Source organism: Choloepus didactylus, chromosome 2 (assembly GCF_015220235.1).
Source record: "Choloepus didactylus isolate mChoDid1 chromosome 2, mChoDid1.pri, whole genome shotgun sequence".
NCBI lineage: Eukaryota > Metazoa > Chordata > Mammalia > Pilosa > Megalonychidae > Choloepus > Choloepus didactylus.
This window is the reverse complement of record NC_051308.1, coordinates 79,489,366-79,513,091: the sequence shown is the minus strand read 5'-3', so window position 1 is coordinate 79,513,091 and position 23,726 is coordinate 79,489,366. Positions and strand designations below refer to the sequence as shown.

At 37.2% G+C, this 23,726-nt stretch overlaps 1 long non-coding RNA gene across 2 annotated transcripts; it reads left to right on the top strand.

The window, feature by feature from the left end:
• Positions 1-4,476: 4,476 nt before the first annotated feature.
• On the top strand, positions 4,477-22,543 carry LOC119516382. 2 transcript variants are annotated; one of them, XR_005213291.1, is made up of 5 exons: positions 4,477-4,640; positions 20,656-20,723; positions 21,100-21,130; positions 21,558-21,664; positions 22,107-22,543. It is a non-coding gene; the product is annotated as an uncharacterized LOC119516382 (long non-coding RNA). The 2 variants fall into 2 exon arrangements; XR_005213290.1 differs by lacking the exons at positions 21,558-21,664; positions 22,107-22,543 and having other exon boundaries at positions 21,100-21,450.
• Positions 22,544-23,726: the final 1,183 nt, after the last annotated feature.

Genomic DNA, 23,726 nt, shown 5'->3' with positions numbered 1-23,726 from the left:
AGAGGCACTGTGAAGAATATACCCATATAAATGTTAAAAGCTGGGATGGATAAGTGTGATTCCAGTTTTTTAAAAGGCATGAATTTTAGAAATGATATCATGAAGTTACAGGCTGACCTCCAGAAAGAATTCTACAATACAGATTATTGAACAAAGGCACTTAAAAACAAAAAGGAAGCTGGGATCTTTATAAACCCACATGAGTTTACTAAGAACAAGTCTAGTCAAAACAAACTCATTTCCTTTTTTAAAAAAATGTTTATTGTGGTAACAATATACAACATAAAATTTCCCATTTTAACCACTTTCAAGTATACAATTCAGGGGTATTAATTACATTCACAATGTCATTTCCCTTCTTGATAGGACTTTCCTGATAGGTGGATTGGGAAGCTGTTATATACAAATATCAAAAAGATATTTAAACAAAACGGTCTAGACAATTTAGTTTATTAAGTATTAGACAATTTCACTGGCTAAATATTGTGTTTACAGAGTCTTCTTAACATATCAATGTTATCAATGTCAAGGTTTTTAACCTTTTTATCAACAACTTGGATCAGGTTTACAAATCAGAGCTTTGGAGAGAGAACATCAACATATACAATAACACAATCAGAATTAAAATATTGCTGGACTCACACTGATTCACAAAAAATCCAAGTTGAAATTAGATTGAGATAAATGTAAAGATTTGTGCCTAAGTTTAAAAACTCCACTGCTCAAACATAAGAAGGAGACAACTCTGAAGAGGAAGAAGGCCTAACCATTTGACTGCAAACTCAACATGAGTCAGCAGAATCATGTGGTTGCCAAAACAGCTAAGGCAATCTTAGTCTGCATTAGCAGAAGTGCAACCAACTCTTGTGTCAGAGATCATTCTTGACTCCACCACCCACCCAGAGACCTGGCTAATCTCTTCATTGCCCAGTCAAGGAGACTGGCACCAACCAGCCAACTTGGAACATGCTCCTCCCATTTCCTACCATCCACAGCTTCTGTTCTCAGTTATGCAGGGCTTCACGGCTCTTGAGGTATTAACGATCCCTTCTTGACTTGGTTGGTGTTCACATCCCGTTTCCTACAACCCTTGGCTCAGACTAGAAGACACTGTTAGACTCAGCTTACACATTCTTCACAAAGGGACACAATCCTTTCTGGGAGCTCAGATTCTTTTCTGAGTTTCAAGACAGTCAACAACATGGACTTCATCAGCAGATAAAATGACTGAAGGGCCTTCCCTAACGATGGGGTTCTTCTTTGACCAGGGCTTTTGCCTGCCAGACAGAGGTTGGCAGCACACACCAACTACTCCTCACCCCATTCACGTGAACACTGGGATGGAGAGTCCAGCCTGTGAGAGTAGAGCTGCCTTCCCCACGGAGGAACACATCCCATTGGTGGCTCGCAAGATGATTTTAGGCAGTTCATGGACAAACATTTCTACTATAATAATTTTCGAATTATTTTAATTCATTTACTTTTTGGATAAGTAATATATTCACGTGGCTCAAAATGAACATATAAGATAAATTTCTGTCCCATCCCTGCCAAACCCTTTCTGCCCAACAGGAGCCTCTTTTATTAGTTTATTGGCATTTCTCTCTTGGGAAAGATTTTAAGCAAGATCTTAAAAGGTTAAAGATTTTAACCTTTATACACATACACAATTGGATATACAATCCTGAACTTTGCTCTTTTCCCTTATCAGTAGATCAGTTCCTTGTCAGTGCATTGGGACCTTCTTCATTCTTTGTTTATGGCTGTGTGGTTTTCTATTGTACAACTAGTCCCCTATTGAGGGACATTTATAAAGTTTCCAATTAATTATATGTTATCATAACAATTTCCAATGAATAATATACACATCATTTCGTACATCTGTGAATATATTTATAGGATAGATTCATAGAAGCAAAATAACTGGGTCAAAGAGTATTATTTATTTTAACATGTATTAGAAGAAATGTATAGCTAGTACGCCAAACCCACCATATCACAGTTTTTACAATGAGGCTAAGTTTTTTGAAAAATAAGTCAACTAAAGGAAAATGCTAAGTAAATAACAGCAGAGATGGTTTGAAAATCTGGTTAAAAATTATGAAAGTGGTTTGTAAAGTACTGGAGTTTGAGAAACAGTTACCTAGAATGGAACTATCAGCTTGCCTGCCAGACGCTCCTGAAATCTCCATTTCCTGCAGGGTTCAAATGTATCAGAGGCAGTGAGCAGGACAGGAGAGAATTTTGGACTCAAGAAACCTGGGTTTGAATTTTGACTTTTCTCCTACTGGCTGTAGGCCTTACAGCCTCTTGCAGCCTCACTTTTCTTAAGTGTAAAGGTAGAGTAATAATAATGTCAAGTGCCTGGAACATAGCACCTAACTGATAAACAGTGGCTGTTATAAATCAGCTCTTCTGAGTGAATCTGGGGAAGAAAGAGAAGTCAGAGTCTTTGTTTTGGCTACTACCTCTCCCTTCAACACTCCTTGACAAAAAAACAGGTACAATGGCAGCTAGAAATGAAGTCACAAACAATCTACAATCAAGGCAGCTGACCTGTGTGGTTCGTTGCACAGGCTGCCTCCTATGGAATGCCCCCAAGCTTGGTTTAATGCTCTGCTGTCACCATTTAAAAATTCTTAATAATTTTGCAGGAGGCCCCCATATTCATTTTGCACTGGGCCCTGCAAATTATGTAACCAGTCCTGTATATACTAGTTAGACACATGTGGTCTCCTCCCTCCTACAACCATCCTTGACAGCCACCATCTCCTATTGCTCCTGAAAGCTGCTGCTCAGAGCTCTCACCCTTGGGAATATCCTAAGGGCACTAAAATCTGGTCACTTCTGCTGTGGTCTGAGGCTGACACCATCTCTCCTGGTTCTGCATTCTGTCACAGACTTCCCCAGAGGACACTTCCAATTTCATTCCAGGGAAGAGCTTTTGGGAGCCTCGTTCTAGCTTCCCCGGAGTTTTCCAGGGAGTCTTAAGTGGTCCAGAGAGCCTGGGTCTCAAGGACTTCAGTGACATCTGCCCCCACTCACCCGTCTGAGCTCCATGGAAGTGCTTAACTGCCTGTGCCCCTCTCTCATCCTATGGTTTGACAAAGAAAGCATTGTGTTTGGGGTCAGGAATCCTGGATTCGAATCCTGGTTTTGTCAGGTACTACTCGAGTGACCTTTCCCAAGTTAATCCACTTCTCAGCAGCCTCAGTTTCCTAATCTGCAAAATGGTTATAAGAACAAGGCCTAACTTGCTGGTTTGTAGGGAGACTGAAATGAAACGTCATGTGAAAATGCCAAGCAGACACTGACACACAGTGAGTACTTAGGGATTTCCAAATTTATGACACAGAAGTGAACAAACAGTCTTTGTTTGCTTTGCAGGGTGCTGATCCCCTGTTCTGACATTCCCACCCTCCCACTCCAGCAGCAAAAGGCTCATAGTGTACTGGGCACCACCTCCTCAATTGGGGCCTGGCCCCACGGATGCTCGATTGCACCTCTGTCCAAACTCCAAGCAATCTTCTCTCAGCTCTGGGGCTGCCTGCTTTCAGCTCTGTAGCCAATTCCTCCTTAGAATTCCAAGCACACAAAAGCCCTTGTTGAATGATTTTGTTACACTTAGGTACAACGAAAGCCAAAACCATAAAATCCATGCCACTTTGCCCAGGGTTACTGACTACTACAGAAGTCTCCCTTTTACACAAAACTCTGGAATTCCTGCTTTGGAATCTATTGTAACTTTTCACGAAACACTGTTTTTCACTCTTCCCTCTCTCCCTCTTGGATGGTGTGCTTACAAGCAGTATGTGAGGCATCGAGTCTTACAGCCACATTTCTTCCAGACCCTCTCTTGCTCTCTCCTTCCATCCCTACCCATTGGGACAAAGAGTCCTGGAAGCAAGAAGAAGAAAAAGGCATTTTGAAACCCAGAGAAGCAGGGAGAAGGAGGCTGAAGACCAGGGAGTGGTCACTGGATTTCACTCCAGCAGAATCACTGGCAGAGGTGGAGCAGTGGGTGGGAAAGGAGGGGTGCAGGACAGAATTCAGATTGTGAGGAGCTAACAGTAGGTGAAATGGTAAAGGGTAGGCTGCTTTCTTGTGAACTTTGAAAAGGAAGAAAGAGAGCCTGGCACTTAGTGGGCTTGGTGCAATAGGTTGAGGTCCACACAGGGCCTGCAGCCCTCACCTCTGTAGCCCTCACCCCTTTGCCTCTTGTCTTCCTCCCACTGTCACTCGAGCCCCATGCAGAGTCAAGCATCTTTCTGAAACTTTGGTCAGTCTGTAGTAACATCTTTCCACTGATGAAACATTTTTTCTTCTCCTTTTGCCTTATCTCTAGCTGCCTTCCTCCTAAAAGGAACTGAGTGGCTAAATTAGCTGAAACCCTGACTCATAGCCTCATGATTCCACCAAATAAGCCAATGAAAAGCCTGTGGTCCCAGAAGGATTCAGTCAGTCAAGCAGCAGGCACTCACTGAGTTACTCAGAGTCCAACGAGCTCAGGCACGAGGCAAATGATTGGTTTCCAGACCCTTCTCACATGGACGAACTTTCCTCTGGACACAAATTCTGGATGTGGGATGTGCCTGCAAAGCAGCATGGACGTGGAAGAGAACCAGCAACAAGGAGCAAAGGTTACTCTGGGAAGGTGTAGACAGGTCCACCCACTTTCCCACTTGATCTTAGAGAAGGTTGAGGGACAGAGGGCTGAAACCAAACGAGAGTATAGAATTCTCAGGCCTTGTCAAAAATTTGCAGGATCTACCCAACTATTTTCCTATATCCTCTCCTTCCCAGTCTTACTGCCAATTGCTTGTGAGCTCCCAGCAGATGAGCTTGAGGCCATATTGCAAGCTTTACCCCAAAGACAATTATGTATCTAATTGCTGTAGTTGCTGAGGCTCAGAATCCTTCAGGGACAGATGTGTTTGCAACTAACTATAATAATAACAGTTAACCCTCTATTGAATTCTTAGTGTGTGTCCACAAAACTGTAAGCTTTTGCCAGGCATCATCTCATTTACTCCTTATAAAAACCTGTTAATACTAAAATAATCTAAATAGTAAAAGGAGTCTTGTCAGTCTTCTTACAAAGTTACAAATGTAGTTTGTCCCAAGTCACAGAGCTTATAAATGACCAGGATTAAACCTAGATCTGTCTGACATCAAAGCCAATATATACCCTTTAAAGGAAAGAAGGTACCACCTTATAAGCATTTCACCAAATCTGAATACAATTCAGCAATTATTATTATTTTTTTCCTCCTGAGAATCTAAAGGATGTCAAAGATTTTTCAACTTTATAACTGTTCTCCCCCACCCCCCCCACCGCCACCACCAAAAACAGGGATATTTCTTTCAGGTTGGGGCTATCCTGCCCAGAGCCTGGGAATGACTTGACCTTCTTTCCTAGTTGATTTTTTTTGTTACATTTTTTTTATTGTGAATTATAACATATATACCAAAAAGTGATAACATCCAAAGTACGATTTAACAAGTAGTTAGAGAGCAAACGTCAAAGAATGTTATTGGTTACAGTTCCATAGTTTCAGTCATTTCCTTATTGTGAAGTATAACATTTATACAGAAATGCGATAACTTTCAAAGTATGATTTAACAAGTAGCTATAGAGCAAATTTCAAAGCATGTTATATGTTACAGTTCCTCCATGTCAGTTATTTTCTTCTAGCTATTCCAGTACCCTAGAAACTAATATATATATAAAGATTCAGCATTCGTAATCCTTTGTTAAATCCTATCTTTTCAGTTGCTACCCTATCTCTCATTTGATCACTTTCTCAATCTTCAGGGATATCTGGGCAGTGACCACCCTAACTTGTTCATATTGTAAAGGGGTGTCGACATTATGGGGAAGGGGGATGCATCCAGTTGATGTTCTTGGAGAGGCTGTTGCCCCTGGGTTTTGGGACTTATCTGTCATGGGAACACTCTGGAGGATTTAAGTTTCTGAAAAGTAAACCTAGTGAGTGAAACTTTTATGTAGTCTCAGATAGGGACCTAGGTATTCTTCAGTACTTTCGGGACTACTGTTGATTAGGGTGGGCATTTGGAATATCTAGCTGGAGCTTGCATAAGAATAACCTCCAGGATAGCCTCTTGACTCTATTTGAAATCTCTTAGCCACCAAAACCTTGTTTTGTTAGCTTTCTTTTTCCCCTTTTGGTCAAAAAGGCATTCTCAATCCCTCGATGCCAGGGCCAGGCTCATTCCTGGGAGTCACAGGCCCTGTATTTAACGCTAGAGATTCTAAGATTAAGATAATTTCAGGAAGATAAATAAGAACACCATGGTTCTCCCTGGGGGCAGTACTGCCCCCTAGCAGCCCTTTTTGAAAACTCAGGGACATTTTTGGTTACCACAGTAATAGAATATAGCTGGTATTTTTTAGTCAGGGGCCAGGGTTACTAAATGTCTTCTATGCCTAGCCCAACTTTATTTTTTTTTATTATTTTTTTTTTTAATCATCATTTTATTGAGATATATTCACATACCACGCAGTCATACAAAACAAATTGTACTTTCGATTGTTTACAGTACCATTACATAGTTGTACATTCATCACCTAAATCAATCCCTGACACCTTCATTAGCAGACACACAAAAATAACAAGAATAATAATTAGAGTGAAAAAGAGCAATTGAAGTAAAAAAGAACACTGGGTACCCCTGTCTGTTTGTTTGCTTCCCCTACTTTTCTACACATCCATCCATAAACTAGACAAAGTGGAGTTTGGTCCTTATGGCATTCCCAATCCCACTGTCACCCCTCATAAGCTACATTTTTATACAACTGTCTTCGAGATTCATGGGTTCTGGGTTGTAGTTTAATAGTTTCAGGTATCCACCACCAGCTACCCCAATTCTTTAGAACCTAAAAAAGGTTGTCTAAAGTGTGCGTAAGAGTGCCCACCAGAGTGATCTCTCGGCTCGTTTTGGAATCTCTCTGCCACTGAAGCTTATTTCATTTCCTTTCACATCCCCCTTTTGGTCAAGAAGATGTTCTCCATCCCACGATGCCGGGTCTACATTCCTCCCCGGGAGTCATATTCCACGTTGCCAGGGAGATTCACTTCCCTGGGTGTCTGATCCCACGTAGGGGGGAGGCCTAGCCCAACTTTAGAATATCTCACCAGGTATCCATGTATGAAAATCTATTTATAATTATCCAAGCCTGTGACCTAACTGTATTTTACACATGAGCCCAAGTATTTTTGGCACTTTTTACATTGTCATTGCTTGTGCAACAGATGAAGAACAGCTATTGTTGGTTAACAATGTGAGTGTTTAGACATTTTTCTAAAGTAGCACAGGGTGTTTTAGGAATTCTTTGCATTAGTCATTGACAGCATTAATCTATGTATCCTAGCGAAATGTTCCACAAATCAGTGAATCTAATTGTCAGTACTATTGATAAAAAAATCCCTTGGTTGATACATTATTTTGTAAACCATGCAATAAGAGTGAAGCATAATAGTATCACCTTACCCTATACATAAAAGTAAGATAATTTTCTAAGGTAAATGTTTAAAAAAAATTGTTATTGTGTGTGTGTGTGTGCGCGCATGCATGCATTGAGGGATAACATAGTGCAAGGCACAATGAACTTATACAAACTCTTACACACACCTATACCCATGTAACTGCCACCGTGATCTACCAGCTGATCACCTTGATCTACTGCAAAGTTGGGAAACATAAGCACATTTTTAAACAGTATGTTGGTTACATTTTAAAATAATATACCCAATATGTTTTCATATACACAATAAATACAATCCAAAGTGTGCAAAAGAAATCTGGAAACAGGGAAAATTGTCTTATTTTTTTGGATTAACTGTTTGACCCATTGCTTTAAATTTAGAAGTATTTTACCTGAAAAGGTATATTAAGGCTGAGGAAAAATACAGTGAGCATATTATTTGAAAATGTAACTAACACAAGGTTATCTTGCTTCCCAAATATATAGACATCCTGTATAACCCAAAAAGGTTTCCTTAGACCTCTTTCTGCTCAGCATTCCTTTCCACCAAAGGAAACCCTATAGGTCAGACCTATGTCATCATCGATTTGTGTTGCCTGTTCTTGAACCTTATATATATGAAATCATGCAGTAAGTATATTTGCATCCACCTTTTTTAGCTCAATGTCATTTCTATGAGATCATCCATGTTTTGAATGTAAAAGTTCTTTTTTGTTGTTGTGTAGTATTTCATTGTGTGTCTATAGACAATATATCTATCCTATTCTTCTGTTGATTGTCCTTTGGATTGTTTCCAGGTTTTGAATATTATGAATAAAGCTACTATGAACATTCTTATTCCTCTTTTTTACACTCATTTCTCATGGATATATATCTGTAAATAGAATTGCTGGGTCAGATGGTAGGCATATATTTAGCTTTTATAGATATTACTAAAAAGTTTTCCAAAGTGGTTATATCAGTGTACACATCCATCTGAAGGTTTGAAAGTTCCAGTTGCTTTACATCCTCACCAACACTTGATATTGTTAGCATATTATATAATATTTATTCCGTTAATGAAAACTTAGATAAAGATTAATATCAAATCTTTAGCTATTTGAAATTTTAAATGAGGATTTTAATTGTAAAAAAATATGCCACATTAAAGTAAAGGGAATTATAGTATTTATCTAAAAACTTAACATATTTTAAAAAGAAATCTCACTAAGAATTTTAGTTTCCACCTAAGATAGGCCTAAATACCTTGATTTGAAAATATATTGCTTTCATATTGTATTAGTTATCTATTGCTGCATAACAAATTTTTCTGAAATTTAGCAGCTTAAAACAACAAATATTTGTTATCTCTTACAGTTTCTGAGGGTTGGAAATCTGGGAGCAGCTTACCTGGGTGGTTCTGGCTTGGGCTTTCTCACAAGGTTGCAGCCAAGCCAGCCATCCGCTAGGGCTGCAGTTATCTCAAGGCTCAACTGAAGCTAGAGAATCTGCTTACTACCTCACTCAAATGGTTGTTGGCAGCCCTCAGTTTCTTGTCGGCTGAGGATTGCTCACAACATATCAGCTTGCTTCTTCCAGAGTGAGTGATCTGAGAGTGACAGAGAAAGCAAAAGAGAGAAAGCGAGAGTACCCAAGACAGAAGTCTCAGTCTTTTGTAAAACCTAATCTTGGATGTGTATATACTATCTCAAGTTGTAAATTATAGGTCATACAGACTAACCATGGTATGTTGTGGAGGGCACTGCACAAGGGTGTGAATACCCGGAGACAGGGATCATTTAGGGATATCTTGGAGGCTGACTTCCACATACATGGATGCTATTTTTTTTTAAACTTTATTTATAAAAAAATTAAAAAAAAAACACGTTTCAAACAAAACAAAACAAAGAATAAGAAAAACAATTAACTTAAAATAACTATATTGCTTCTAACGTGTTCCTACCATACCCCAAGAGAATTAACAAACCGTAGTCATTCCTGAACATTCCCATAACATTAAGATTACCCTCCACAACTTATCTGTTCTTTTTAGATTATCGTGCCCCCTTCACTATTTGCTGTCTATTGCTAGGTACCCCACATTCTATGATATAAAACATTTATTTTACATTTTCACAGAGTTCACATTAGTGGTAACACACAATATCTCTTTTTTGGGCCTGGCTTATTTCACTCAGCATTATGTCTTCAAGGTTCATCCATATTGTCATATTTCACAACCTCATTCCTTTTCACTGCCACATACTATTCCATCATGTGTATATACCACATTTTGTTTATCCACTCATCTGCTGAAGGACGTTTTTATTTTTTCCATCTCTTGGCAATTGTGAATAATGCCACTGTGAACATCGGTGTGCAATTATCTGTTCATGTCACTGCTTTCAAATCTTCCAGGTATATATACAGAAGTGAAATTGCTGGATCGAAGGGTAACTCAATATCTAGTTTTCTAAGGAACCGTGAGACTGTCTTCCAGAGTGGCTGTACCATTATACAGTCCCACCAGCAATGAATAAGAGTTCCAATTTCTCCACATCCACTCCAGCATTTGTAGTTTCCTGTTTGTTTAATGGCAGCCATTCTGATTGGTGTGAGATGATATTTCATTGTGGTCTTAATTTGCATCTCCCTGATAGCTAGTGAAGATGAACATTTTTTCAAGTGTTTTTTAGCCATTTGTAGTCCCTCTTCAGAGAAATGTCTTTTCATATCTTTTGCCCATTTTATAATTGGGTTGTTTGTACTATTGGCATTGAGTTGTGGGATTTCTTTATATATGCAAGATATCAGTCTTTTATCAGAAACACGGTTTCCAAATATTTTTTCCCATTAAGCTGTCTGCCTCTTCACCTTTTTGTCAAATTCCTTTGAGGTACAGAAGATTGTAATTTTGAGAAGTTCCCATTTATCTATTTTTTTCTTTCATTGCTTATACTTTGGGTATAAGGTCTAAGATGTGACCTACTAATGCAAGGTCTTGAAGAGGTTTCTGTACATTATCTTCTAGGAGTTTTATGGTACTGTCTCTTATGTTGAGGTCTTTGATCCACTTTGATTTAATTTTTCTGTAGGGTGTGAGGTAGGGATCCTCTTTCATTCTTTTGGATATGGATATCCAGTTCTCCCAGCCCTATTTGTTGAAGAGACTATTATGTCCCAGTTCAGTGGGTTTGGGGCCTTATCAAAGATCAGTCGACCATAGATCTGGGGGTCTGTTTATGAATTCTCAATTTTGATTGGAATTGTATTGACTCTGTAGATGAGTTTGGGTAGAACTGACATCTTAATGGCATGAACACGAATACTTTTTCCATCTTTTTAGGTCCCCTTCTATTTCTTTCAGTAAAGATAAGTAGTTTCTATGTATAGGTCTTTTACATCCTTGGTTAAGTTTACTCCTTGATTTCTTTAGCTGCTACTGAGAATGGAATCTTTTCCTTGAGTGTGTCTTTAGTTAAGTCATTTCTAGTGTATAGGAACATTACTGACTTATTATGTGCATTAATCTTGTATCCTGCTACTTTGATAAGTTTGTTTTTTAGCTCAAGTAGCTGTGTCATTGATTTCTCAGGGTTTTCCAAATATAAGATCATATTGTCTGCAAATGACAGTTTTACTTCTTCCTTTCCAATTTGGATGCCTTTATTTCTTTACCTACCAGCTGCCCTGGCTACCACTTCCAGCCCAATGTTGAATAACAGTGGTGACAGTGGGCATCCTTGTCTCATTCCTGATCTTAGAGGGAAGGGTTTCAGTCTCTAGCCATTGAGTACTATGCTGGCTATGGGTATTTCATGTATGCCGGTTATCATATTGAGGAAGTTTCCTTTGATTCCTACCTTTTCAAGTGTTTTTACCAAAAAAGGATGCTGGATTTTGTTGAATGCTTTTTCAGCATCTATTGAAATGATCATTTGATTTTTCCCTTTTGATTTGTTGATGTGTTATAATACATTGATTAATTTTATTATGTTGAACCATCCTTGCATGCCTGGAATGAACCTCACTTGGTTATAGTGTATGACTTTTGTGTCTTTGGATTCAATTTGCAAGTATTTTGTTGAGAATTTTTGCCTCTATATTTTTGAAGGAGATTGGCCTGCAGTTTTCCTTACTTGTAGCATCTTTGCCTGGTTTTGGTATTAGAGTGATGTTAGCTTCATAAAATGAGTTAGGTAGTGTTCCATTTTCTTCAATTTTTTGAAAGAGTTTAGGTAAGATTGGTGTCAGTTCTTTTTAGAAAGTTTGGTAGAATTCCCCTGTAAAGCCATCTGGCCCTGGGCATTTATGTGTGGGAAGCTTTTTGATGACTGATTGGAGCTCTTTGCTTGTGATTGGTTGGTCGAGGTCTTCTGTTTCTTCTCTGGTCAGTCTAGGTAGTTCATGTGTTGCCAGGAAATTGTCCATTTCCTCTACATTATCTAGTTTGTTGGTGTTCGTAGTATCCTCTTATAATTTTTAAAATTTCTTCGGGATCTGCAGTAATGTCTCCTCTCTCATTTAATATTTTGTTTATTTGGGTCTTCTCTCTTTTTGATTTTGTCAGTCTAGCTAGGGGCTTGTCAATCTTGTTGGTATTCTCAAAGAACCAACTTTTTGTTTTATTTATTCTCTCTATTGTTTTTTTGTTCTCTGTGTCATTTATTTCTGCTTTAATCCTTGTTATTTCTTTTCTTCTACTTGGCTTAGGGTTAATTTGCTGTTCATTTTCTAGCTTCTTCAGTTGTTCCATTAGTTCTTTGATTTTAGCTTTCTTCCTTTTTAATGTATGCATTTGGAGCTATAAATTTCCCCCTCAATACCACCTTCACTGCATCCCATGAGTTTTAATATGTTGTGCTCTTGTTTACATTTGTCTCTAGATATTTAGCAATTTCTCTTGCTATTTCTTCTTTAACCTACTGATTGTTTAGGAGTGTGTTGTTTAACCTCAGATATTTGTGAATGTTCTAAATCTTTGATAGTTATTGACTTCAAGTTGTATTCCATTGTAATCAGAAAATGTGCTTTGAATAATTTCAATTTTTTTAAATTTATTGAGGCTTGTTTTATGGCCCAGCATATGATCTATTCTGGAGAAAGTTCCATGAGCACTAGAGAACAAAGTGTATCCTGGTGATTTGGGATGTAATACTCTATATATGTCTGTTAAGTTAAATTCATTTATCTCCTATGTATGGGAGAGAGTGATGTATTGAAGTCTCCCACAATTATTGTGGAAACATCTATTGCTTCCTTCAGTTTTGCCAATGTTTGTCTCATGTACTTTGGGGCACCTTGATTGGGTGCATACATATTTATGATTGTTATTTCTTCTTGTTGAATTGTCCCTTTTTTTAGTATATAGTGGCCTTCTTTGTCTCTTATGACATCCTTGCATATAAAGTCTATTTTATCTGAGATTAATATTGGTACTCCTGCTTTCTTTTGGCTGTAGCTTGCATGGAATATTTTTTTCCATCCTTTCATTTTCAATTTCTTTGTGTCTCTGGGTCTAAGATGAGTCTCTTGTAAGCAACATATTGATGGCTCATTTTTTTTAATCCATTTTGCCAACCTATATCTTTTAATTGGGGAGTTTAATCCATTAACATTCAATGTTATTACTGTGAAGGCAATTTTTGAATCAGTCATCATATCCTTTTGTTTTTATTTGTCAGATATATTTTTTCCCTCTCTCTCTTTATTTCTTTTAGTGTATGCTTACTATAACTCTTTAGTTCTGTGCTGTTCTCCAGACTTCTCCTTTCTTTTCTTCTTTGCTGGTAGGGCTCCCCTTAGTATTTCTTGTAGGCAGGTCTCCTGTTAGCAAATTCTCTCAGCATTTGTCTGTCTGTGAAGATTTTAACCTCTCCCTCAAATTTGAAGGAGAGCTTTGCTGGATAAAGAATTCTTGGCAGTTTTTCTCTTTCAGAATTTTAAATATGTCATACCACTGCCTTCTCATCTCTATAGTGATCTTATTTTGTTTCCATTGTATGTGCTGAATTGCTTTTCTCTTACTGCTTTCAGAACTTGCTCCTTCTCTTCAGCATTTGATAATCTGATCAGAATATGTCTCGGAGTGGGTTTATTTGAAATTATTTTGTTTGGAGTTCATTGGGCATCTATGATTTGCTTATTTATGTTGTTTAGAAGGGCTGGGAAGTTTTCCCCAACAATGTCTTTGAATACTCTTCCTAGACCTTTACCCTTCTCTTCCCCTTCTGGAACACCTATGATTCTTATATTTGTATGCTGCATGTTGTCCACCATATCCCTGAGATCCATTTCAATTTTTTTGATCTTTTACTCCATTCATTCTTTTGTGCTTTCACTCTCCAACATGCTTTCTTCAAGTTCAATTATTCATTCCTCTACTTCATCTAATCTGCTGCTATGTGTTTCCAGAATCTTTTTAATTTGATCAACAGTTTCTTTAATTTCCATAAGATCATCTTTTTTTTTTTTTTAATTTACTCTTGCAAATTCTTCTTTATGCTCTTCTAGGGTCTTCTTGATGTCCTTTATATCCTAAGCCATGGTATTGGTGTTTGTGATTACTTCTTTGATTAATTGCTCCAAGTTCTGCTTCTCCTCTGGTGTTTTAATTTGGGTGTTTGAGTTATCCATATCTTCTGGTTTCTTCATATGCTTTAAAATTTTGTGTTTGTTTTTGGCTTCTTAGCATTTGCTTATCTTGATAGGGTTCTTTTAGAATATGCAGACTTATTTAAACAATTATTTATAATCTGACAGAGCTATAACTTGGTGGAGTGCACTTTCCCTTACCTAACAGCAGATGGCACTCCCGAACCACCTCTTACCCTCAAGCCAGTTCTTTCCAACTTCATCTGTATAGCAAGTGGGGGTCCAAACCTTGTGGATCAGTGCACCAGTTTTCTATGTGCAGTGAGGATGACGAGCTCTGTGGGTGGAGGGTGTGCTCTGTGCAGTTTGGCAGGGAAGATGGTTTTAAGACCCAGGACCCTCAGCTGTTCCCAGGGCTGTGGCTGGAATAAACTGGGGCTGCAGCTTGTGTCTAACCCTTCAGCTCAGATTCCCTACAGTCCCTCTCTGCCATGAACCCACAAGTCCCTGGGATTGGTGTAGGGTTCCTGCCACTTCCATGTGACAACCCTGCCTCTAGGCTCTGTACTCTGCGGGCTTCTGTCGGGGAGGAGTGTGTGCTGTCACAGGCCTGTGGAATCCCTAAGGAAGCTCTCAGCCATGGCACTGTGAAGGGGTTTCTCCCAGCGTGCTACAAAGATAGTTGTATGGGGCCTGGAAACTGCCCACTTCTGCGATCCTCTGCCTGCTGCAGCTGCCCATTCCTGGCTCAAGGGCTGCTAGCTGTGGGTGTGTAAAGGGCTATCACCACACCAGATACTGAGGCAGGTGTGGGGCATGGAAGGAAGCTCTCGCTGCCAGCTCCCCAGCTGTTTTCCGGTTTTTACACTAACCTGCCTCGAAACACTGTCTCTCAGTTTCTCCCCACCATGGTGTGGCTCTGGAACTTTTTTTCCTCCATAACAGTTATTGACTTAAAGTCTATTTTATCTGATATTAGTATAGCTACCCCAGCTCTCTTTGGGTTATTATTTGTGTGATATATTTTTTCCGTCTCTTCTCTATCAGCCTACTTGTATCTTTGAATTTAAGGTGAATCTCTTGTACATGGCATATAGTTGGGTCATGATTTTTTTTTAATCCACTCTGCCAGTGTCTGCCTTTTGACTGGAGAGTTTAATCCATTTACATGTAAAGTCACTACTGATAATGCAGGACTTTCTTCTGCCATTTTGCTATTTAGTCTTTGTAAGCTTTATGCCTTTTTGTCCCTCAGTTCTTCTAATGCCTACTTTCATATCAATTTGGTTCTTGATCCCTTTCTTATTTCTTTCTGTATATATTTTTTATATATTTTCTTTGCAGTTACCATGGGGCTTAAATTAAACATCTTAAATCTATAACAATCATAATTGTTTTGATAGCAAATTAATGTTAATAGCATACATGTGCACTTTTCCTTTACACCCCTGCCCCACCACCTTTTTCTGATACTTGTTACAAACTATATCTTTATACATTGTATGTCCAAAACCATAGATTTATCATTTTTATCAATTTGCATTTTAGAGTCTCTAAGAAGTAAAAAAGTGGAGTTTCATACCAAAATAATACAATATAATAGTACTGATATTTATAATTATAATATTTATAATTATATAATTTATAATTATAATATTTATAATTATATAATTTATAATTATAATTATAATATATTTATAATTACCCATGTGGTTACCTTTACCGGATGTCTTTATTTCTTTATGCCACTTAGATTCCCTAAAAATAAAGTGTCCTTTATTTTTCAGTCTGAAGAACTCCCTTTAGCACTTCTTGTAGGGCAGATCTAGAGGTGATGAACTCCTTCAGCTTTTGTTTTTCTGGGACTGTCTTAATCTCTCCCTCATTTTTGAAGGAAGGTCTCACTGGATATAAAATTCTCAGTTGGCAGTTGTTTTCTTTGATCACTTTAAGTATTTTGTCCCACTGGCTTCTTGCCTCCATTATTGAGATTCTCTTGTACATAATCATTGCTTTCTTTTGCAGCTTTCAGAACTCTCTCCTTGTTCTTAGCTTTAGACAGTTTGCTTGCTATGCATCTGGATGTGGTCATCTTTGAGTTTATATTCTTAGGAGTTTGTTGGGCTTCTTGAATATTCATATTCATATCTTTCATTGAATTTGGGAAGTTTTCTGCCATTATTTCTTTGAATATTCCTTCTTCCCCTTTCTCTCTCTTCCTTCTGGGACTCCTGTAATGCATATATTGTTATGCTTGATAGTGTCCCATAGATCTCTTAGGCTCTGTTCACTTTTTAAATTATTAGCTGGACACAAACTTAAGAAACAGACAGTTCAGGGATTAAATCCCAGAGTTAACACTTCAAAATAATAAAATGAACAGTGTGCAATAAAAGATTATAAGACAAATAAATAAATAGGAAATGATGGCCCATCCAAAGCAAGAAGATAAAAGGCCAGAAACCATCAATGAAGAGGACTAGACTTTGGATATACCAGACAAAGACTTAAAGAGAAAAAAAACCTTCAATATGCTCAAGGAGATGGAGGAAAACACAAAGAAATAACCAAAGGATATCAGTAAAACAATGAATGCACAATATGAAAACCTCAATAAAGAGAGAGAAATTTTAAAAAGGAACCAAACAAATACTGGAGTTGAGGAGCACAATAACTGAAATAAAAAATTCCCCAGAGAGTTTCAACAGCAGATGGGAGGTGGCAGAAGAAAATCAGTGAGCTCGAAGCCAAGACAGTTGCAGTGATTCAGGCTAAGGAGAAGAAAAAATAATTTAAGAACGTGAACAGAGCCTAAGAGATCTATGGGACACTATCAAGCATACCAGTATATGCAGTACGGGAGTCCCAGAAGGAAGAGAGAGAAAGGGGCAGAAGGAATATTCAAAGAAATAAATGACAGAGATTTCCTTGAGTGCTGGGAGCTAATAAAAACAATCAAACCAAAGCAAAAAGTACGTTTCACAGTCTTTACCAGTTGGCTCTGTTTTGACTGGTGGTTTCCTTCAGAGCTTAGCCCTCCTATCAAGAAGATCAGCCCAAGGCAAATGTGAGGTGCAGGGTCCTTTCTGTCTTACCTGAGCCTGAGTTGAGCCTGCTTCTTGTCCTAGACTTGTTCTTGCTCCTGGCCTTAGGAATTCCCGGGTACAGGAATTCAAATTCCCCCTCTACTCTATTTGAATTAGACTTTCATCCCTCCTTGGTTCTCTGTTATATGACTTACTGCAGGTAGTTATTTGCCACAGACTGCTTCGCTTTGATTATTTCTTACACTGAGTCAGCTGTCTGCAAGCTGCTTCTCTGCCTTCAGGACAAAGTCTGGCTGGGTGAGCCTGAGATAAGTTTCCTGGTTTAATCTTTCAGGCTTCCACCTGGTAGAATGGCACATCCCAAGTATGCACATGGGGGTTATTCTGCTCCCTCTGGAACAAGGCCAGTGACCCACAATGGGAGAGCAGGCTGGCTCCATACTGCACTAGGGAGGGGTGGGGGAGGGACTAGTAAGGGTACCATGAGCCTCGCCTACCATTTTTCAAGCTGCTTTTTCTTGATTCACTTCTTGCCTCGCTGCTGCAACCCTTTAACTTTTTCCCGGAGTTTTGAAGAAGGTGGCTTGGCCAGGTTTTCCTAGTTGTTCAAAGAGTCTGTGGTGGGGATAGTACACTGGAGCATCTTACTGTGCCATCTTGATCAACCAGCTCCCCCATCACCTGTTGTTGGAGCTATCTCCATAGTCTTTTTAAGCGATTATTTACTGAATGTAGTCTCAATTATGGTGGAATTTCAAAGTAGAAGATACATCTTTTGCTGGACTTTAATGTTACCGCTTCCGTGTTACAATGTAGGGAATTATTTTGACACTACACTTTTAACGAGGCCTGTCTCATTTTCAGAAATATTGTACTTCGTAATTTTCACCATTTAACAGCCTATAATTTATCTTGGCATGTTATCCCTACTTCAGTTAAGATTATTTCCTCCTTCCTCTTATCATATTCAAATAAGTCTAGTCTGTTATTCCTTATATAGCACTACTTTTTGTTCTAGTTCTACTCATACCTCTGATCTTTTGTTTTCTATATAGAATGGCTTCTAATCTAACTTTTCTTAAATCCAAACTTACTTATGATAAGTACTTCATTATGTCTTCCTGTATAGTTGGATCTGAGTACTTACATATTAAAATACATGTTTTATTATGATAAATATCTTCATCCTTTATATTTCTTTTTATATGTGTAGATATATTATCTATGAATTCTATTTTAGAATAGTAAAGGGGGCTTTACAAAATATATTCTAAAAAGGGGGGATTGGGTCCAAAAGCATTGAGAAATACTATTCTAAATATATTAATTCAATAAAGTCTTATGAATACTGCAATAGAACTGTTCAGGACACAGTGAGAGCCCATACCAGGAGAACGGACAGTTTAAGCAGAGGAGGAAAATGTTTCAGGGATTGAGGATACATGAGACGGAGTGAGAAAAGTTTGAGCTGATTGCAAAAAAGTACTTACTTGTTCCCGTTCCTGTGTGTCTCTCTCTTCTAAACTGAAAACTCCTGGAGGGGCAGAGACCATTGTCCTTACTCTGAATACCTATGCTTAGTCCTAGTCCATGGAAGATATGTAATAAACGCTTGTTGACTGAATGGATGGCTCCCACACAGGTGTGCAAACTTGAGCAGAAAGAATAAGTGTGGGCCTGACTGGGAGCCAGATTGCCATGAGAGGACCAAAAGATAGGCTATTTACTTACTACAACCAGGAGAAAGTTCAATGATCGCCATGACCCTAACTACTTTTGGGTGATTGCTGAAAATCTTAAAAGAATAGAAATTAAATTAGCATATTATTCTAAGCCAGGGGTCCTTAGGATATAGGGGTCCTGTAAACTTGGATAGGAAAAATATTACATTGTTATTTTCACTAATCCCAAACTGAAATTTAGCATGTCCTTCTATTATGAGTGTAGGAAATGCTGATAGTTTTAGCAGTCCCTGTAACTGCAATGTGGCTTCTAGTAGCAAAGCTTCACTACCTTTGTTATTGCAGATATCCCAAATCATTATTTATACCCATTATTTCCATTTTAATTATTAGACCTGCCACTAGATCTTATTTAAATCATCAATAAAGAAGCACATACATTGTCTATCAAAATTTTAAAATGATTTTATTTTCAAATATATTCTGTTGTTTGTAATCCTATGTATTTTATTTATTTTAAAACATTATTCTAAAATTCTAGAATAGGCAAAACATTATTCTAAAATTCTAGAATTTATGTATAGTGATAAAAATCAGATAAGTGGTTGCTTTTGGTAGGGAAGATTGGGAAAGGGGCCAAAATTGCTTTCTGGGGTGACAGAAATGTCCTGTGTCTTGGTATGCATTTGTCAAAAGTGATTGAATGCTAAACTTCAGATCTATACATTTTACTCTGTGTAAATTATACCCAATTAAAAATAAATACATTAACAAGTATTCTGCAAATTGGTCCATAGGCTTCACCAAATTACCAAAGAAATCTCTGGTACCAAAAAAAAGTTGAGTCCTTTTTCTGAGGCAATCTTGTTGCCTTTCCTCCTCTTTTCAGTGCCCTCTTCCTCTCTGTAAGTTGCCTTTGTTATTCATTTCCTTTTCCTCTAAATTGGTCTCCCTTTTTTGAGATGAGCAACCTAAGGAAGTCAGAAAAGGAAACTGTAGCTATAAAAGAAATTCTTTGCTTGGCTTATTTGCCAATCTCTTGAGGCCGATAAAGCCATGTCCCTCTTAACATAACTAACTAGAAGTTTCTAATAAGATTTCTCTTCTAAAACCAAGTTTGTAAGTGATTCCATAATGAAATTAGTTTTCCTATCTCAAATTTCATTGGACTTTTAGTAAGATTTTCCATGCCTCTGCTTTTCTGCTGATTTTCCATGCTGCAGCTTTTTCTGATACTTAATACATATATACAGTTTTGTTATATATGTAGCTCTGAACATTTATAACAAAGATTGGGGGAAATGAACTGTACTAGGAATCAGAAAAGCATCAGAGAAGTAAGGAAAGAAAAGGTAATAATACTAATAATATATTCCAGATTTTTTTCCCAGAAATTCCATCTATGCAAGACCTCTATGCAATATGTGATTACATAGTCTAAGACGAAATATGTTTTACTTTTATTGCTTCAGAGCAATAAAATATTAAGTATTAGTCAATATTTCTTTTTAAATGTGATGATAGTGTTTGACGATGTTAAACACAGTGGTACATAATATATAGAATGAACATTAGCCTCTCCTTTAGGGGTGCATAGTCTTAGTATCATTCATAAAAGTACTCTTGTTTTCTATCATCTTATGCTCATAACTTTTAGTTTTAATATTTAATATACCTAGATAAATTTAATAAGACACTTATTTTACTAGATTACAAAACATTCTAAGAAATATTAAGCTCAAGTGAATAATTCTAACAGATTTTTATCCAGATAGTACCTGCATGTCTTTTATGATTTGGTATTAAGGAAAAAAATCTAAAATGCTGTGTGGTGGTTTCTTTGCAGCCTCTCATATGGAAAATTTGAAATGCAGAGGGGAAACAATAGCTAAGGACATCAGTGAAGACATGAAGGTAAAAGCTACATGCTAAAAAATTATAAAATGAACAAAATGTATGACTAGGTATTTTCTTTCAACAATCATATGTTTTAGACCATTCTAATGTGAATTCTCAGTAGACTTTAAACAGATCTTTAATGAATTTATTAAATGACCATGACATTCAAAATAACCACCATTTATCAGGCACCTTCTAGCACCAGGTTTTATGCTTGGTTTCTTTAAAGGTTGGCTATATTTGGGGGTGCTGAGTGTTAGCAGTCTGTCATACAACTTCATATAATACTACCTGCTAACATTTATTAAGCGCTTAGTATGTGCCATATATTATCTCATAATCTTCGCACTAACCCTGTGAGATAGTTACTACTACTTCCCTGTTTTTACAGATGATGAAACTGAGGCCAAGAGAGGATAAGTGTAAGTCAATTACTCAAATAAGTGGCTGAGCCTTGAAGTCTGGCTGCAGAAGCAAAACCACTATATTATATATACTACATATCCAACTTGGGCATCTTTATATTATGATAATAAAATTGTATATATGTTTGCAATTTATTTTACCCCAAACAGGAAACATTTGATTTCTAGCATATGAAAATTATTTTTAAGCTCCTTCAGAATCTCCCCTTATCTGATGTTAAATCTCTATGACATTGTTTTGTGGTTTGTCTTGGTTCAGTGATCTTCTGGGGGCCATGCTCCTCTCACAGCATGCTCTTGATCAGGGTGGGGGCTAACTATGGTGGGTCAGACCAAATCTAGCTTGTCACTGTTTTTGTCAATAAAGCTTTATTGGAACACAGTCAAATCCATTCATTTACCATGTCTCTGGCTGCTTTCACAGTACAGTGGCAGAGTTGAGAAGTTTGACAATCGTCTCAGGCCCCCGAAGCCTAAAATATTTACTATCTGGCCCTTTTCAGGAAAAAAAAATGTACATCACTGCTCCTGGTGAGTAAGATTTCTAAAGTACTCATAATGGAAAAATTGGTGTATAAAAGGTCTTTTAGACATTAAACTCTTAGCCCTGAACTTCCATTACCTCCTGCTCTGCCAAAGTTTTATTTTAAAACCAGGCATTATAGGAACAGAAAATATCTCTTTAGTCTTAACTTTCAGTTAATGTTCCTTAAGCTAAAACTGGTATTTTGAAGGTAAAGTTGAATATCCATGTCTCCAAGAAATTAGGCCTCAGAAAAGCCTAGTTCTGAAGCATTTTAAAATTTCTAGATTGTTGTGTCCATCTCTGTGTGTTAATCTGAGATTAGCTTCAAGTATTAATTTTTTTAAAGTCCTTGCCTGTGTTAATTGAACAAGTAGACAGATTTTTCCAAGTTTTAAAGATGCAGCCTATTATCCAGCTCCAAAGGGTTCACCAAGAAGTCTTTTCCAGTTACAGAAAACCAGATGTTAAACCTGAGAACTTTATACACAAACAGAAACCACACCAACAGAGACTGCTGCCGGGACAACCACTGACATAGTATTGAAAAGAAAGAGAACTAAAGATTGCCTCCAGAGAAAATGGTATCCATTGCAGCCAAAGAGAATTTATCTTGTTACATAAGATCCTTTTATTTATCTTGGGAGTTGGAAATAGTTGCTATCACGATTTAAATTACAGCCTAAATGCCTAGAAAGGACTTCATTTGAAACAACAAATAATTCTTTAGTGATTGATTTGCCTTAAATGCCATCAGCTCTTGACTGCCTTGCAGGCTTTATGGAATTTCATAAATGGTATATTCTGTTGAGTTTCCCTGATATAGATCTTTCTATTAAAAAAAAAAAAAGAGCCATGTAACAATTGTCTTTGTTTAACTGCTGAAAAGTAATCATCAGTTCCGCACAGCTGCAGATGCAGTTTTTTGTTTTATTGTTTTTGTTTGTTTTTTGTCTTTTTAGGTTCATTTTGATTTATCAGATTAATGTTCAAATGACAAGACTGGCTTGACTTTGTTATCTAAGATCAGCTAAATTGGATTTGTAGGTTAGTTTTAGGATTTTTTGTTTTTATTTCTCTTTTGTAAGATTTAGAGAACAATAATATTGTTTGTGCAAGAGTTACTTTAACAAATAAAAAAACTGACATGTAGCCAATATTTCCTGCCCACACTTTTGTTTTCCACAGACCTTTTAACTTTTAAACATAATTTGACTTGGGACTTATGGTTTCTTGTATTTACCATTTTTTATAGATAATTTCAGTTCAAAGATTAATACATGGGCAAATTGTCATTGTGGAATAAATATACACGTAATCATACTGAAATATTTTACATTTAAGGATGTTTATATGTCAAGTATATAATCATTGATAAAAGTCTGAGAAAGCAATGCTTTTAATATTTAGCTACAGTTTCTTAGTAGCTCTTAGTGTGTCACTTACATTAGGCAACATAGGCAGGACCATCTAACTTGCCAGTTGTTTTTCCTCTTGATGACTGTAATGGCTTCATCCATTATCAATGGAATTTACTAATCATGATGTTGGAAAATCTGTACTTCTCTTGCTCATTATGTCTTAATAATCATAAATATCTACATTTGACAGGTCTGTCTCAGTGAAGAAAACTTACAAATCTATTTTATTGCATTCTGTGTTTTTACATTATATTTGAGATTTGTATATTTGTACACAACAATGTGCTTTTTATTAAAATAATGTATGAAGGCTGAAATCTTGATATTATGTATTTTTAAGAATTGTCTTTAGGCATTCTTGAGCTCAGCCTTAGATGGTAGGTCAGCACCCTGCATTTCAGCACATATTAAATTTCAGTTCAAAACTGTTTTGAGACTACAGAATATTGCTATTCTAATACAGTGCTAGCTTTTTTATAGTATTAAAATTCTATAATATTTATTTCATCTCAAAAGCCCAGACAAAAGAACTATGGTTAACTTTACTAGATTGGATAATGGCATTGTGATTATATAAGAAAATGACCCTTTTAAAAGAGAGAGAAGCATTCTGAGATACACAGAGTTTAATGACATGATGTCTAGGATT